This window comes from Amphiprion ocellaris, chromosome 19, assembly GCF_022539595.1.
Source record: "Amphiprion ocellaris isolate individual 3 ecotype Okinawa chromosome 19, ASM2253959v1, whole genome shotgun sequence".
NCBI lineage: Eukaryota > Metazoa > Chordata > Actinopteri > Pomacentridae > Amphiprion > Amphiprion ocellaris.
In genome coordinates, this window is record NC_072784.1 from 31,499,326 (window position 1) to 31,511,994 (window position 12,669).

The window sequence follows — 12,669 nt, forward strand, 5'->3', positions numbered from 1 at the left end:
ATTGTAACGGCTCATATACGGTCAACCACAACATGAAAACCAGGTTAAATTGTATACACAAAAAACTGTAATCAGCCCAGTTAAACAGACACATTTCAACTGCTGTTATCCCACTTGGTGTTACAAAAGGACAAGATCAATCTGAAATGAAGTAATAATCTTAAGCATTAATGAAATAAGGGTTTGTTAATGGTGTTAATAACGACTAAACCAAATTTTTTCTCCTATTTTGCTGCGATTTAAGAGCTTAATGTATGTTGTCCTCCAAAAACTATTAAAAGTGTGCCACTGAGCTACACTGTTGGACTATTTGACATGTTTTTTTTATTGCTGCGAACGCAAACTCACACTAGTTTATTCCAGCCAAACCCACAAACACTGTCCTGCTGCCTGACATGCTGGTGTTTTGACAGTCACCAGCTATAAACATGCACTAAAATCTGCTAAAACCTACAGACTAAAAGTGCTTTATGAAATTGCAGAACCCTGTTAAAAACTAAATAATGTAAACATGAGCCACAGGTGTCATCTTTTTGCTGGATTTGTCTTCAATTTGAACATCTTTATCCAAATAAAATACAGATTACACGTAAATACCAGGTAAAGTGTGTTCTTTAACGTCTTCTTGCTAAAACTGTGATACAAACAATATAAAATGCCAGAGTGGAATAACTGAAGCTGTATTTCTAAACAATCATACAGAGTTTGGTGTGTAATTATTAATAAATTAATAAAAGAAACACAAAACGACAAAAACGAGTAACAAAGCGACAGAAACATGAGACAAATGACAAAAATCAGACAAAGAACACAAAAAACAAAACAAGACACAACATTTAGAAATATGAGACAATGACAAAAAATAAGAACAAAAATCAAACAACAAAAACAAGACAATGTTAGAAAGATGAGACAAAATGACAAAAAATGAAACACGAAACAAAACAAAAAAAGTAAAAAATAGACAAAAAAGTTACAAAGCGACAAAAAGACAGACAAATGACAAAAACTAGACAAAAAATGACAAAAGCGGGAAACAAAATGACAAAAAAATAGACAAACAACACAAGCAAGACAAAAAGACCCACAAAACAACAATTAAAGCAAAACACAAAATGACAAAAATAAGACAAAAACACAAGTGAGACAAAAATGAAACACAAAATGACAAAAAGGAGAAAACAATAAAAATGTGAGACAAACAACAAAAGTCAGACAAAAAAAAAGACAAGAAACAGCAACATCATACAGAGTTTGGCGCAGCAACAGGTGAGGAGTTTACTTCATAACAACGTTCACACAGAAGAATGGACCCTAAAACAGAACAGATGGTTGAAAGCAGATACTGCCAGAAAGAAGGACTGTTTAGCCGTCTAGACGTGACCAGATGACATGATTAACGGGCGAGAGAGAGTCCTGACCGTCCTCATTACTCAACTACATCCAGAGGTCCTGGAAAAGAGTGTGATTCCAGGTCATACGTGTGATAAGAGCACATCTTTCTCTGCTGACAAGGTGTGAAATGGAAATGCCAGTTCCACATACAGTCCCAGTAGGAGTCTGTTCACCACAAGCACATTATCCACCAGTTCCACAGAACCAGGCCTGATGGTGGAGGTGAAACAGCCCAGATGTGACCTGAAGCTCCTCCTCCATGTGACCGAGTCACAGGAGCCGAGCACGGTTTGGGAAATCTATTCGCCCCAGGAAGCAGCAGATGTGCCGCGTTAAGAGCTGGATTCATGACGCAAACTGATTGTTGGGCTGTAACTCTGAAACTTGCGTTATAGATGAACCCTCCTGTTATGTTGTGGCTCAAACTGACCCATTATAAAGTAAGAACATCTAAAAAGAAAAATTGATGTGTTTTTTCGGTATGAAACTGGCTTAAAAAGTGCAAAGAACATATAAAATAAAAATGGTTCATTTCACAAACACTACCGTTCAAAAGTTTAGGGTCATAAAGCAGTTCTTTTTCAGTGAAGATAACATCTTTAACTAATATAGAGTAACTTCAACTATTATGGAGCAACTTTAACATAGTGCAACTTTAACTAATGTAGAGCAACTTTAACTAATGTAGAGCAACTTTAACTAATGTAGAGCAACTTTATTATAGAGCAAATTTAATTCATGTACATGTCTTTATTTTTGAAAGAAAAGCAGTTTCTGTTCAATGAAGATAACATTAAATGAATGATAAATCCAGTGTAGACATAGTTAATGTGGTAAATGACTATTGTAGCTGGAAACAGCTGATTTTTAATGGAATATCTCCATAGGGGTACAGAGGAACATTTCCATCAACCATCACTCCTGTGTTCTAATGCTACATTGTGTTAGCTAATGGTGTTGAAAGGCTCATTGATGATTAGAAAACCTTTGTGCAGTTATGTTAGCACATGGATAAAAGTGAGAGTTTTCATGGAAAACATGGAATTGTCTGGATGACCCCAAACTTTGGAACAGTAGTGCATGTGTCTCAGAAGATGCTTTTAATGCTTTTACAGTCCAGAGTGCAGAACTTTTCACATAACACTCATTCAGCCTATCAGCACCAGGTAAATCACTGTATTTAGCCGTATACCAGAAGTGTAAACCAAAGGTCTGTTGTACTAGCGATACATTTTACCCTGAGGAGGTGAACGGAGATGGAGCAGACTGCAGCTCCTAGGAGTATGATGGAGTCTGTGGCAGAAAAACCCAGGAAGCACCCAACAAAATCCCCTAAAGAAACACTGCACTCAGAGAAGAATTACATGAAGTGATGTAAAACTGTGGGCATCAACTCCATCTAAAACATGGACTTAGCCACAGTAACCTTTTAGGAATTGTCTGGGTGACCCCAAACTTTTGAATGGTGATGTAAGTTCAAACCCATCCTGAACAAAAGAGGTGTCCTTTGTTAATTTAATCAACATCACTCCATAAAAAGAAAAAAAAAATCAAAATGTAAAACAAATAAAAATAAAAAAGAATTTCAGGTAAAACTATTGTATTTTATATGCAGGTCTTTCCAATACACATTAAAAAAGTTGCATTTTTTAAATGAAAAACGAGTGAATTGTCCTCTTTCAACCATGATCTGTGAGAGCTAAAGAACACCACTGCACTAAATATTGACTGAAATGGTTGATAATGGAGTTACTAATGAGATATAAGCCATGTTTATTGGGATATTTTGGTTTCTGCCATGCTTGGATAATTAAACACGACCCAGACTGAACATCTTCTTGCCGGTTTTAACAGACGGCATCTCATCCCTCCTATGCTGGCTTCCCTCCACCAGCTCCCTGTTCATTTCAGAACTGATTTTAAGATTTTACTGATCACTTTTAAAGCTCTTCAGGGTCTTGCCCCAAGCTACGTTTATGATCTGTCGACCCCTTATGAGCGTCAGGTGGATCCCCTGGTCGTTCTAAAGTCGAGGTTTAGATCTGAAGGTGACTGAGCGTTCTCCATCAGGACCTCCACTTTGGAACGACCTGCCTGAGGAGATGAGACCTGCAGAGTTCTTTGAAATCACTTCTTAAAACCCACTTTTATAGACTTGCTTTTATGTGAAGTTTACTTTTAGCTTTATTTAGTTTTAGCGTTTTATTCTGTATTCTGTCCTGTTTATTTTAGATGTTCTCTTTGGTGTGATGTTGTCTCTCTAATTCTTTAATTCTCATTTTTTTTTTACTTTTAATTTTAACCTCCAGTATTATTCTTTAATTTTTAAACTGCCTAGTTCCCTTGTTTGATATGTGTGCTAATCTAGCTCATTATACATTTAACTTATTATCATTTTTACTGTTTATTTTAATTGACTGCTCTGTCTCATCTACTATATCTTGCTTGATGGCCTTGTGAACGCTGTTCTTAAGGGTACTATATAAATAAAGCTATTATTCTAATTATTATTTATTATTATTATCATTATCATTGTTGTTCCTGTGAACAGGAAGGTTAATAAACTGCAGTGATGGTCTTTAGCAGCACTGACCAGAAGAAGGCAGCAGGTTAAGAGCTGGATTCATGATGCAAACTGGATTTTGCTTACATTTAAAGGTTGAAACTTACTTTATATATTAACATACTGCAGTGATGGTCTTTAGCAGCACTGACCAGCAGGAGGCAGCAGATACCTATTTTATTCATTTGAATCCTAAACTGCACAATGTGAGGCCATGACTCCACAGCAGTGCAGATCCAGTATTTCTTGCCTATTATTGCGTGCACGTTACACAGGAGCAGCCTTGAGAATAGTAACTCCTTTAAAACAGTGTCACACCCGGGCAACATTAACATCCCACTTTCTCTGCAACGTGCCGTCTGTACATGTCGTTAGCAAAGCAGGATATCCCCTGGGTGAGAGTTGCAGCTGGAGGAGGAAAAAACAACAGGAAGACAGTGAGCTGAAAAGACAGGGGAAATGAAGAAGTGATAGAGCAGGAAACAAGGGGAGAGACGGTGGGGGAGTGATGTGATGCTAAATAACCTGTGTGAAGAAGGATAATGGAGATAGATGGTCCTCTCCTTTCTCTACTTTTACTCTACTTCACAGAGACGCCGATACATCTCAGTGAAGGTCGAGAGGGAAACGAGCATTATGCAGCAGAGGAGGCCATTCATCAGGGCCGTTGGCATGCTGTCTGATTAATAATCGAAACTCCAACACACGCTCACAGCTTATGTCAGCTGTCAGTCATGTTCTGATGGGGGAGTATAATTTCCCCCTCAAGGCATCTGTCATTTGTGCTGAGCTAACGCTATTCATGCTCCTTCTGTGGAGTGGGACAGTGATACCGGGTGTCCAACAGCACTTGTCAGTCTTTAGTGCAGTGTATCAGCTGTAGCAACCTTTAATATATTTGGCTCAAACAGCTTCATTTATTCTCAGTTATTAATGTATAGTTTATCATTTCCTGGGATAATATTTCACCGTCTTATTCAGTCGAGTCTGAATCTGTCTTCAGTTAATTATAGAAGCCGACTGCAGCAAACCCACCAGTTTGGACGATCTACTGATAACAGATTAACTTGTCAATGACACGTCAAGAGCGTGTTTACTACACCTTGTTTCAGGTTAACATCAAAATACGATGCAATAAAAATGTTTCAGCAAAAAAAAACAAACAAAAAACCCCCAAACCCAAACACTATCATGTTTTCACTTTCTGCATCATTTTTCATTAAGTATAGTGTTTTTTTGCTTGCTAAGGGACTACAGATACAAATCTACTGCACAAATAGTCAGCATTTCAGTTTGAGCTGTCCCTTTTAAATAAATAGAGTAAATTATCTTTGATGTGTACAGGCAATGACAACAAAGGCATTTGATTTGATTTGACTTTATACATACATGTGTTACTCTTTGGTGCAACGACTGCTTGTGTGAGGATGGTGAATGTCATCCATCCATCCATTATCTACTCCGCTTAGTCCTCATTAGGGTTACAGGGGGCTGGAGTCTATCCCAGCTGATTTAGGGTGAAGGTTCTCCTGGACAGGTAACAGTCTATCACAGGGCTACACATAGAGACAAACAATCACAATCACATTCACACCTACGGACAGTTTAGAATCACCGGTTAACCTCAGCATGTTTCTGGACTGTGGGAGGAAGCTGGAGAACCAGGAGAACCCAGCAGGAGAACATGGAGACTCCATTCAGAAAGACCCCAGAAAGGCCGGGACATGAACCAAGGATCTTCTAGCTGCAAGGCGACAGTGCGAATCACCAAACCACTGTGCAGCCCCAGTAAATGCCATGCACAGAATTTTTTTTTCTTTAAATAACCTTGTGTACAGGCTTAATCACATGTGAACTCCTGCTTTAAGCCATAGAAGTAAGACCACATACATGTACAGATACATACATGCTGCATCTGTTATGTCTACGAGGATCTTCTCTCTTTAAGGTTTAACTCTGCATGCTGAAGCAGGAAAAACTGCAGCACCTATATACTTGTAATCAGTGCCCTCCCCCCATATAGGCAGAAAGTACCTGCCAGTTTATTGCAGTAAACCATCAGCACTAACGAAGCCTCAACAGCTCTGCAGGTTTGAGTCATCTCTTCTCTGAGACGGTCTCTAATGTCGAGCATCATCAGTTTTACACGGGTAAAATTGCACTGTTGTGTAGAGACTTCTGTCTTCCCGTTTGTTTAAATTGTCTCGGTTCATTTGGGTCCTCGGTGGTTTTACCTGTAAAATCTACATTTCCAGTAACAGTGATGCAGTGAGGGTGGATGATGCCTCATGTTTGCACCTCTCTTCCCTCAGCAGATGGCTCCACCACAGGAATGGGCTCCGAATCGACAAGTAACAGCCCGGCAGCTTTCTTTTTGTCTTTCTTTCTGACTATCGCTTCCTTCGTGTTCTCTCTTTTTTGATTCTCTCTTTTTTCCTGCAGCGTTTGCAGTTCTGGCCCTGGATGAGCCCTTCAGAACCAGGAGCCCGGGTGGCAGCCAGGGAGAGTATTCTGTCCTCCCACCTGAGCATCAAAGTCCTTCTGTGGGCTGATGGAGGGAGGACAAACCTGCCCCACTGTGCTGTCTCCTCCTCTGGAAGCTCAAGAAGGAATAGTTGGACAGAGAGAGCGACAGGGGGCACAAGAAGAAACAGGAGGAGGAAGGATTTCTGCAGAATGACAATGCAGTAGTTTTTTTTAGAAAGCTGACAAAGAGACTGGAGAATGTTTGGAGAAAATAATGAGGGGACAAGTTTTGATGTACAGACTTAAATAAATTCATCGTTTTCCTGCCAAACACGGCCAAAAAAAGAACATTTTCATATATTACTGATGAATATAGATAGACAGAGAAAAAGAGAAATTCCACAGTTAAAACACAATTAAGACACGAGCAAAGAACAAATAGTCAAGTCGGTTGCATCAGACAGAATCGGTGACATGAATAAAGTTCTTCCTCCAGCTCTCTCTGTCCAGCAGTCCAAAGTTCTTTGTCTTCCAGATCAGTGTCTTCTTCTAGCTCCTTCCAGTCCTCTGATAGTATCAGGTTTCCATGACAACAACCAGCTGCTTCACTGTGTCTCTCCACATGTCCATCCAGGGCTGCTCTACACTACCTAATGATGGTTGACCAGCGTGGATGTGAGCCGTATAGCAATGTGATTTCCAGGAGATGTTCTGTACCATCCCTAACATTCTGGTATGAGTCCCATCAACTCTTTTTAAGAGTGTCTTCGTTGGTGTCCAGGAGTCGGTTCCATAGAGTAAGATGGATTCCACTGATGCCTTGCATACTCTCATTCTGGTACCCTTTTAATTGGAGATCTCCATATTTTTAACAGAGAGTGCAATGCTCCCCAAGCTGTGCTGTGCTGGTGTAGCCTCCAAGGAAGAGGAAATCATCAACTTTTTTGCAATGTCTCCTCAGATGAACTTGAACTTCGTCTTTCCAGCATTCAGGAAGAGTATTGTTAAAACAGAAAATGTTCTTATATTGCTGATGGACATAGATAGAAATCATACAGAGCAAAAGAGAAACTGGCAGGTGTTTCAAAAATAAACCGAGCAGTTGCAGTTCCAGACTTTGTTTTTGGGTAAATTGCTGGATGTGATATGTGGGTGAAATGTGTTTCACCTCACAGCCGTAAAGAGCACATTGGCTGACATCCCCTGGTGTAACCCTGTCTCCCTGGCAACGGCTCAAGCTGACCTTGCTTAATTTGTACCGTAACAGCCGACGGTCGCACCGAGCTCAGAAACGTGCACCAGGTGAAATGAAAATAACTCTGCTCACAGAGCTAACAGACCTGCCTCTGTGTCTCCCCAGGCAGCCAGCAGGAGAGAGAAACCTCAAAGTGTGGCTGACTAATGCGAAACAGTGAAAAGAGCATCACTGGAGAACATTGCTGCTTTCGTCAAACGTTAAAATGGCTCTCTTCTTTAATAGAAGGCCAAAGACAACAGAGGTGAACGGACAAATGCACGTTTAATTTCTACATGATCAGTAAGGACGACTGTTCAGCCCTTTGATGAGTTGCAGCATCATTAAAAGACCATTAATGTCCCCTATATCTAGCTATTGATCACAGACAGTGGCACCCAAAGGTTTCTAATTACAAGCTGAACCCATGATGCTGTTTTTTTCAATCTTTGTCAGTTGTGAGGGATCCTTATTGGTATTTACTCGCTCATTGTCTGCTTATTATCGTGCGATCTGTTCATTCCTTTTCATTGACCTCACTCTTACACTACTATTCAAAAGTTTGGTGTCACTTAAAAATGTCCTTATTTTTTAAAGAAAAGCAGTTTTTTTCAATGAAGATCACATTAAATGAATGATAAATCCAGTGTAGACATTGATAGGATAAGATAAGATAAAATAAACTTTTATTGATCCCACAGTGGGGAACGTTCACCGTTACAGCAGCTCCAAGGAGAAAAAAATAGTATAAAGGCAGTACAGAATAAATAGAAACACACAGTGCAAAAACGCAGAGAACATTATATACACAGAAGATTTTTTTATTTTTTTAGAAGACTATTCTAAAGGTTGAAACAGTTATTGCACATAAATGGTCTGCATATGTGAGGGACAAAGTGCAGCAGTAACAGAGGTAGACCAGTTATACGGCGGCATTGTAAAGTCTGACTGATGTTGGGATAAACAACCTGCGGAAACATTCCTTCTTACATTTAGGGTGAACCAGTCTGTTGCTGAAGGAGCTTCTTAAGGAGTTCACAGTCTGATGCAGAGGATGGGAGGAGTTTCTGATGATAGAAGACAGTTTATCCAGAGCCCTCCTCTCTCCCACCACCTCCATGGAGTCCAGGGATCAGCCACAGACTGAGCTGCTCTTTTAATCAGTCTGTTAATGTGGTAAATGACTATTGTAGCTGGAAACAGCAGATTTTTAATGGAATATCTCCATAGGGGTACAGAGGAACATTTCCAGCAACCATCACTCCTGTGTTCTAATGTTTAAAGGCTCATTGATGATTAGAAAACCCTTGCACAGTTATGTTAGAACATGAATGAAAGTGGGAGTTTTCATGGAAAGAAAATGGAATTGTCTGGATGACCCCAAACTTTTGAACAGTGGTGTCTGTGTGTCGGAACTAAAGGTGTTTTTAATGCTTTTACAGTCCAGAGTGCAGAACTTTTCACATAACACTCATTCAGCCTATCAGCACCAGGTAAATCAGTGTATTTAGCCGTATACCAGAAGTGTAAACCAAAGGTCTGTTGTACTAGCGATACATTTTACCCTGAGGAGGTGAACGGAGATGGAGCAGACTGCAGCTCCTAGGAGTATGATGGAGTCTGTGGCAGAAAAACCCAGGAAGCACCCAACAAAATCCCCTAAAGAAACACTGCACTCAGAGAAGAATTACATGCAATGATGTAAAACTGTGGGCATCAACTCGGTCTAAAACATGGACTTAGCCACCATAACCAAAGTCTTTACAGGCGAGTTTGGTCACTCAGAATCCATCCTTGTAACACCCTTGTGTGGTCATTTCCAGGACATAAAAAATGCATGTACAGAATCAATCAGTCAGATCAGATGAAAAACACCTGGAAAGTTTGGTGACTGCAATGCAAAGTGTTTTTGCCCACAGATTATACTTAAACTACAAATGTGTACAGTTTCACAACGCCATGACGGAGTCAATGCATCATGACTGGTGGGATGTTTCCTAGTTTAACTGTTATAAAGTAGATCTTTGGCACTGCAGAATTCTCCCATAGACTAACATTCAGGACTCTCAGTGATGAGTCTCTCCATTCTAAGGTCAATGCATAAGTCAAGCATTGGTTTGTGGATGAGGGATTTGAAGCCTTCTTGGTCTTTTGAAATTGAACTTGATAGGAAAGGGTGAAACTGACTGACTGCTAATTTATGTTTTCCACGTGTGTGTGAATTTGAAATCAGACACCAGATGCACACGATTCTATCCAAACTACTAAAGATATGCGTCGGTCTACTATACGCTGTATTTCCCCCCATATCGGCACTAAAAACCACCCTGGACTCCTGTGGATGTTTCTAAATAGTTTTCTGTAACTTTCTACAGAATGCAGCAGCTGGTTACAGATTGTGCGGTAGCTCTGTGTCGGTGTGATTATTCCTGATGTGTGACCGGAGAGCCCTGCAGAGTCTGCTGAGCTTAGCGGAGCGAACCGTGGGCACAGCGCTCACCACCCTCCAAGACATCCACACTGGAGGGAGCATGATCAGGGTAAACAGGATAACGGAAGAACCTCACCACCTCACCAACGGAGTGTATGAGAGGTTCAGGAGGAGCTTCTTCACTCATTCACTCTGAGCTCAGGTCGGAATCCAAATCACAGCACCTCATCTGAAAGCTGCAGCACTCTGGATCAATGTAAGTATGAGTTTACCATAAAGATATAGAAACACATCTGAACAATCTCCTATGAATAATGCAACACACACACTGCACAACGTACACGGCACTTCAGGTTCACCGTCTCTTTACACCTCATTATTTATGACTTGTTTCAATTTTTAAGGAATGATTTTCATCATGTCTTGTGTTATTGCACAGCTTTGTGACTGTGCATGTCGCTGCCTCTACAGCATGAGCAAATAAAATAAAAGCTCTTGAATCTAAATGGGACTATAATTTACAAAATGAGCACCACGCTGTATTGAAGAAGACTTAAAACCAGCGACTGAGACCATAAAGTCATTAGGAAAATGTTTACTGAGGTTATAAATCAAATGAAAAGTGGGATCCTTTTCTCCACAATCAGACTTCTAATAAAACAGGCCAAAGTTATGAATAATAATCTAAAAATATATAACAGATAAAAAAAAACATTTTTACAAATGATTGTTTGTCTTTTTACAATGTCAAACTGGAAAATTACACTACTTTTTACAGTTGTACATCATCAACAAAAAATAAATAAATAAAAGATGCCTATATTTCCACAGATATTTGCTGTTAGTTGAAAATAAATGATGTACATAAAGGACTGAAAAATGGTAAATAATTATTTAATCTGCTGTGTCATTATCTAGAAAAATCACAGAAAAAGGGTTTTATTTTATGTTGACAGTAAAAAAAGAAAGAAAAATACATTTTAAAAATGCCAAAATTGTTAAAAAAATGTAAATGATTTTGTCTACAATAAAATAAAAATGTTAATTATTTTTAGATGTTTACTGTTATTTAAAATTATGCATATTAAATATTGAGAAATTATAAATTATGAAATTAAAATTCAGGAATTTAACAGATTTTTACTGTTTTGTTAAATTTCAGATGGTAACTACTGAAATCACAGGAAAAAAAATCATTGATTTTTAAATTAACCATAAAAAACAGGCCAAAAATATGAATAATGTCCACATTAAAAATTTATATTTTATAAATAACAATTAGATTACATTTTGCATATACATAATGACGTCACCATGTGATTCACATGGTGACGTCATTAAGTGTTCTATATGTAATGACGTCACATGGGACGTCATTATAAAGCTGAGAGAGTATGGAAATGAGTCCCCGATTCCCAGAGGCCACCCCGGCCAACATGGTACACATGCACCGTTGTGAACGGTTGGGGTGTGGCTGGCATCCTCCCAAACCAACCCCTGGGACGCAATGTTGCTGTGTGATAATTTCATCAAAACTGTGATGATGTCACAATATTGATGATGTCACACAACTGTGATGATGTTGCAGTGTTGATAATGATGTCTCACAGCTGTGATGAAGTCACAGCACTATGATGATGTCATCACAATTGTGTGACATCAAAAATAATTTCAAAAACACTAAGTCATCACAATTGTGGTGACATCATCAATATTGTCACATCACATGGTGTCGTCATTAAGTGTTCTATATTTAATGACGTCACATGGGACGTCAGCTGAGAGAAAGTCTAGAAATGACCCCCCGATTGCCAGAGACGAACTGCCAACATGGTACCCAGCCATAGAGCAAGCCCGAGCCGCGGCTACCGGCATCCACGCAGAGGCCACCGTCAGCGTAAGCGTGGCAGGAGGGGCCGCAACCCCTACCTGACCACCAGGCTGGGCCTCTTTGTGTGCCGGGAAGTAGCGCAGGCAGCATGCTCTGCTGTTTGCATATACCTGGTCAGGGGAGCTTTTTCATGGCTGCGGGCCAAACTGGGCTACTAGGGCCGGGAAATATAAAATAAAGCACGTTTTAGCATCAAAACCACGCTTGACTTATTTCAGTGCATGTAAATGATCATGAATGCATGTGCTGACGTGTCCTTTTTTATCAGCTGGCCGGTCTGACAGATCTGTCAAAATGTGTCAGATAGGTATGTGAGAGGGTGTAGGGCCCCTCGTCCCGGTTCATGGAGCAGCTCGCCCGCTTCCTGATCTCGATGGCCTCCTTGAACCATCGTTTAAGTTTGTTGGTCTCCGATGTTAAAATCCTCCCCCTGTCCCAGTCCATGATGTGATTATTTTTTTTGCAGTGATCCCTGATGGCTGATTTTTTGTTTTCCTGTTCGTTTATTTCTTTTTGTGTTTTTGTGAGTCGTCCAGTTGTTTCCTTTTCGCATTCTGTCTGGTGTTCTTTTCGTCTTGTGTTGAATGATCTGTGTAGCCAGGTGTAAAAAACACACACAGTTATTTGAGTACAATCACAGAAGAGAGACTGTTTATTTTCTTTATCTTTATTTGTTTTGCATCGGTAAA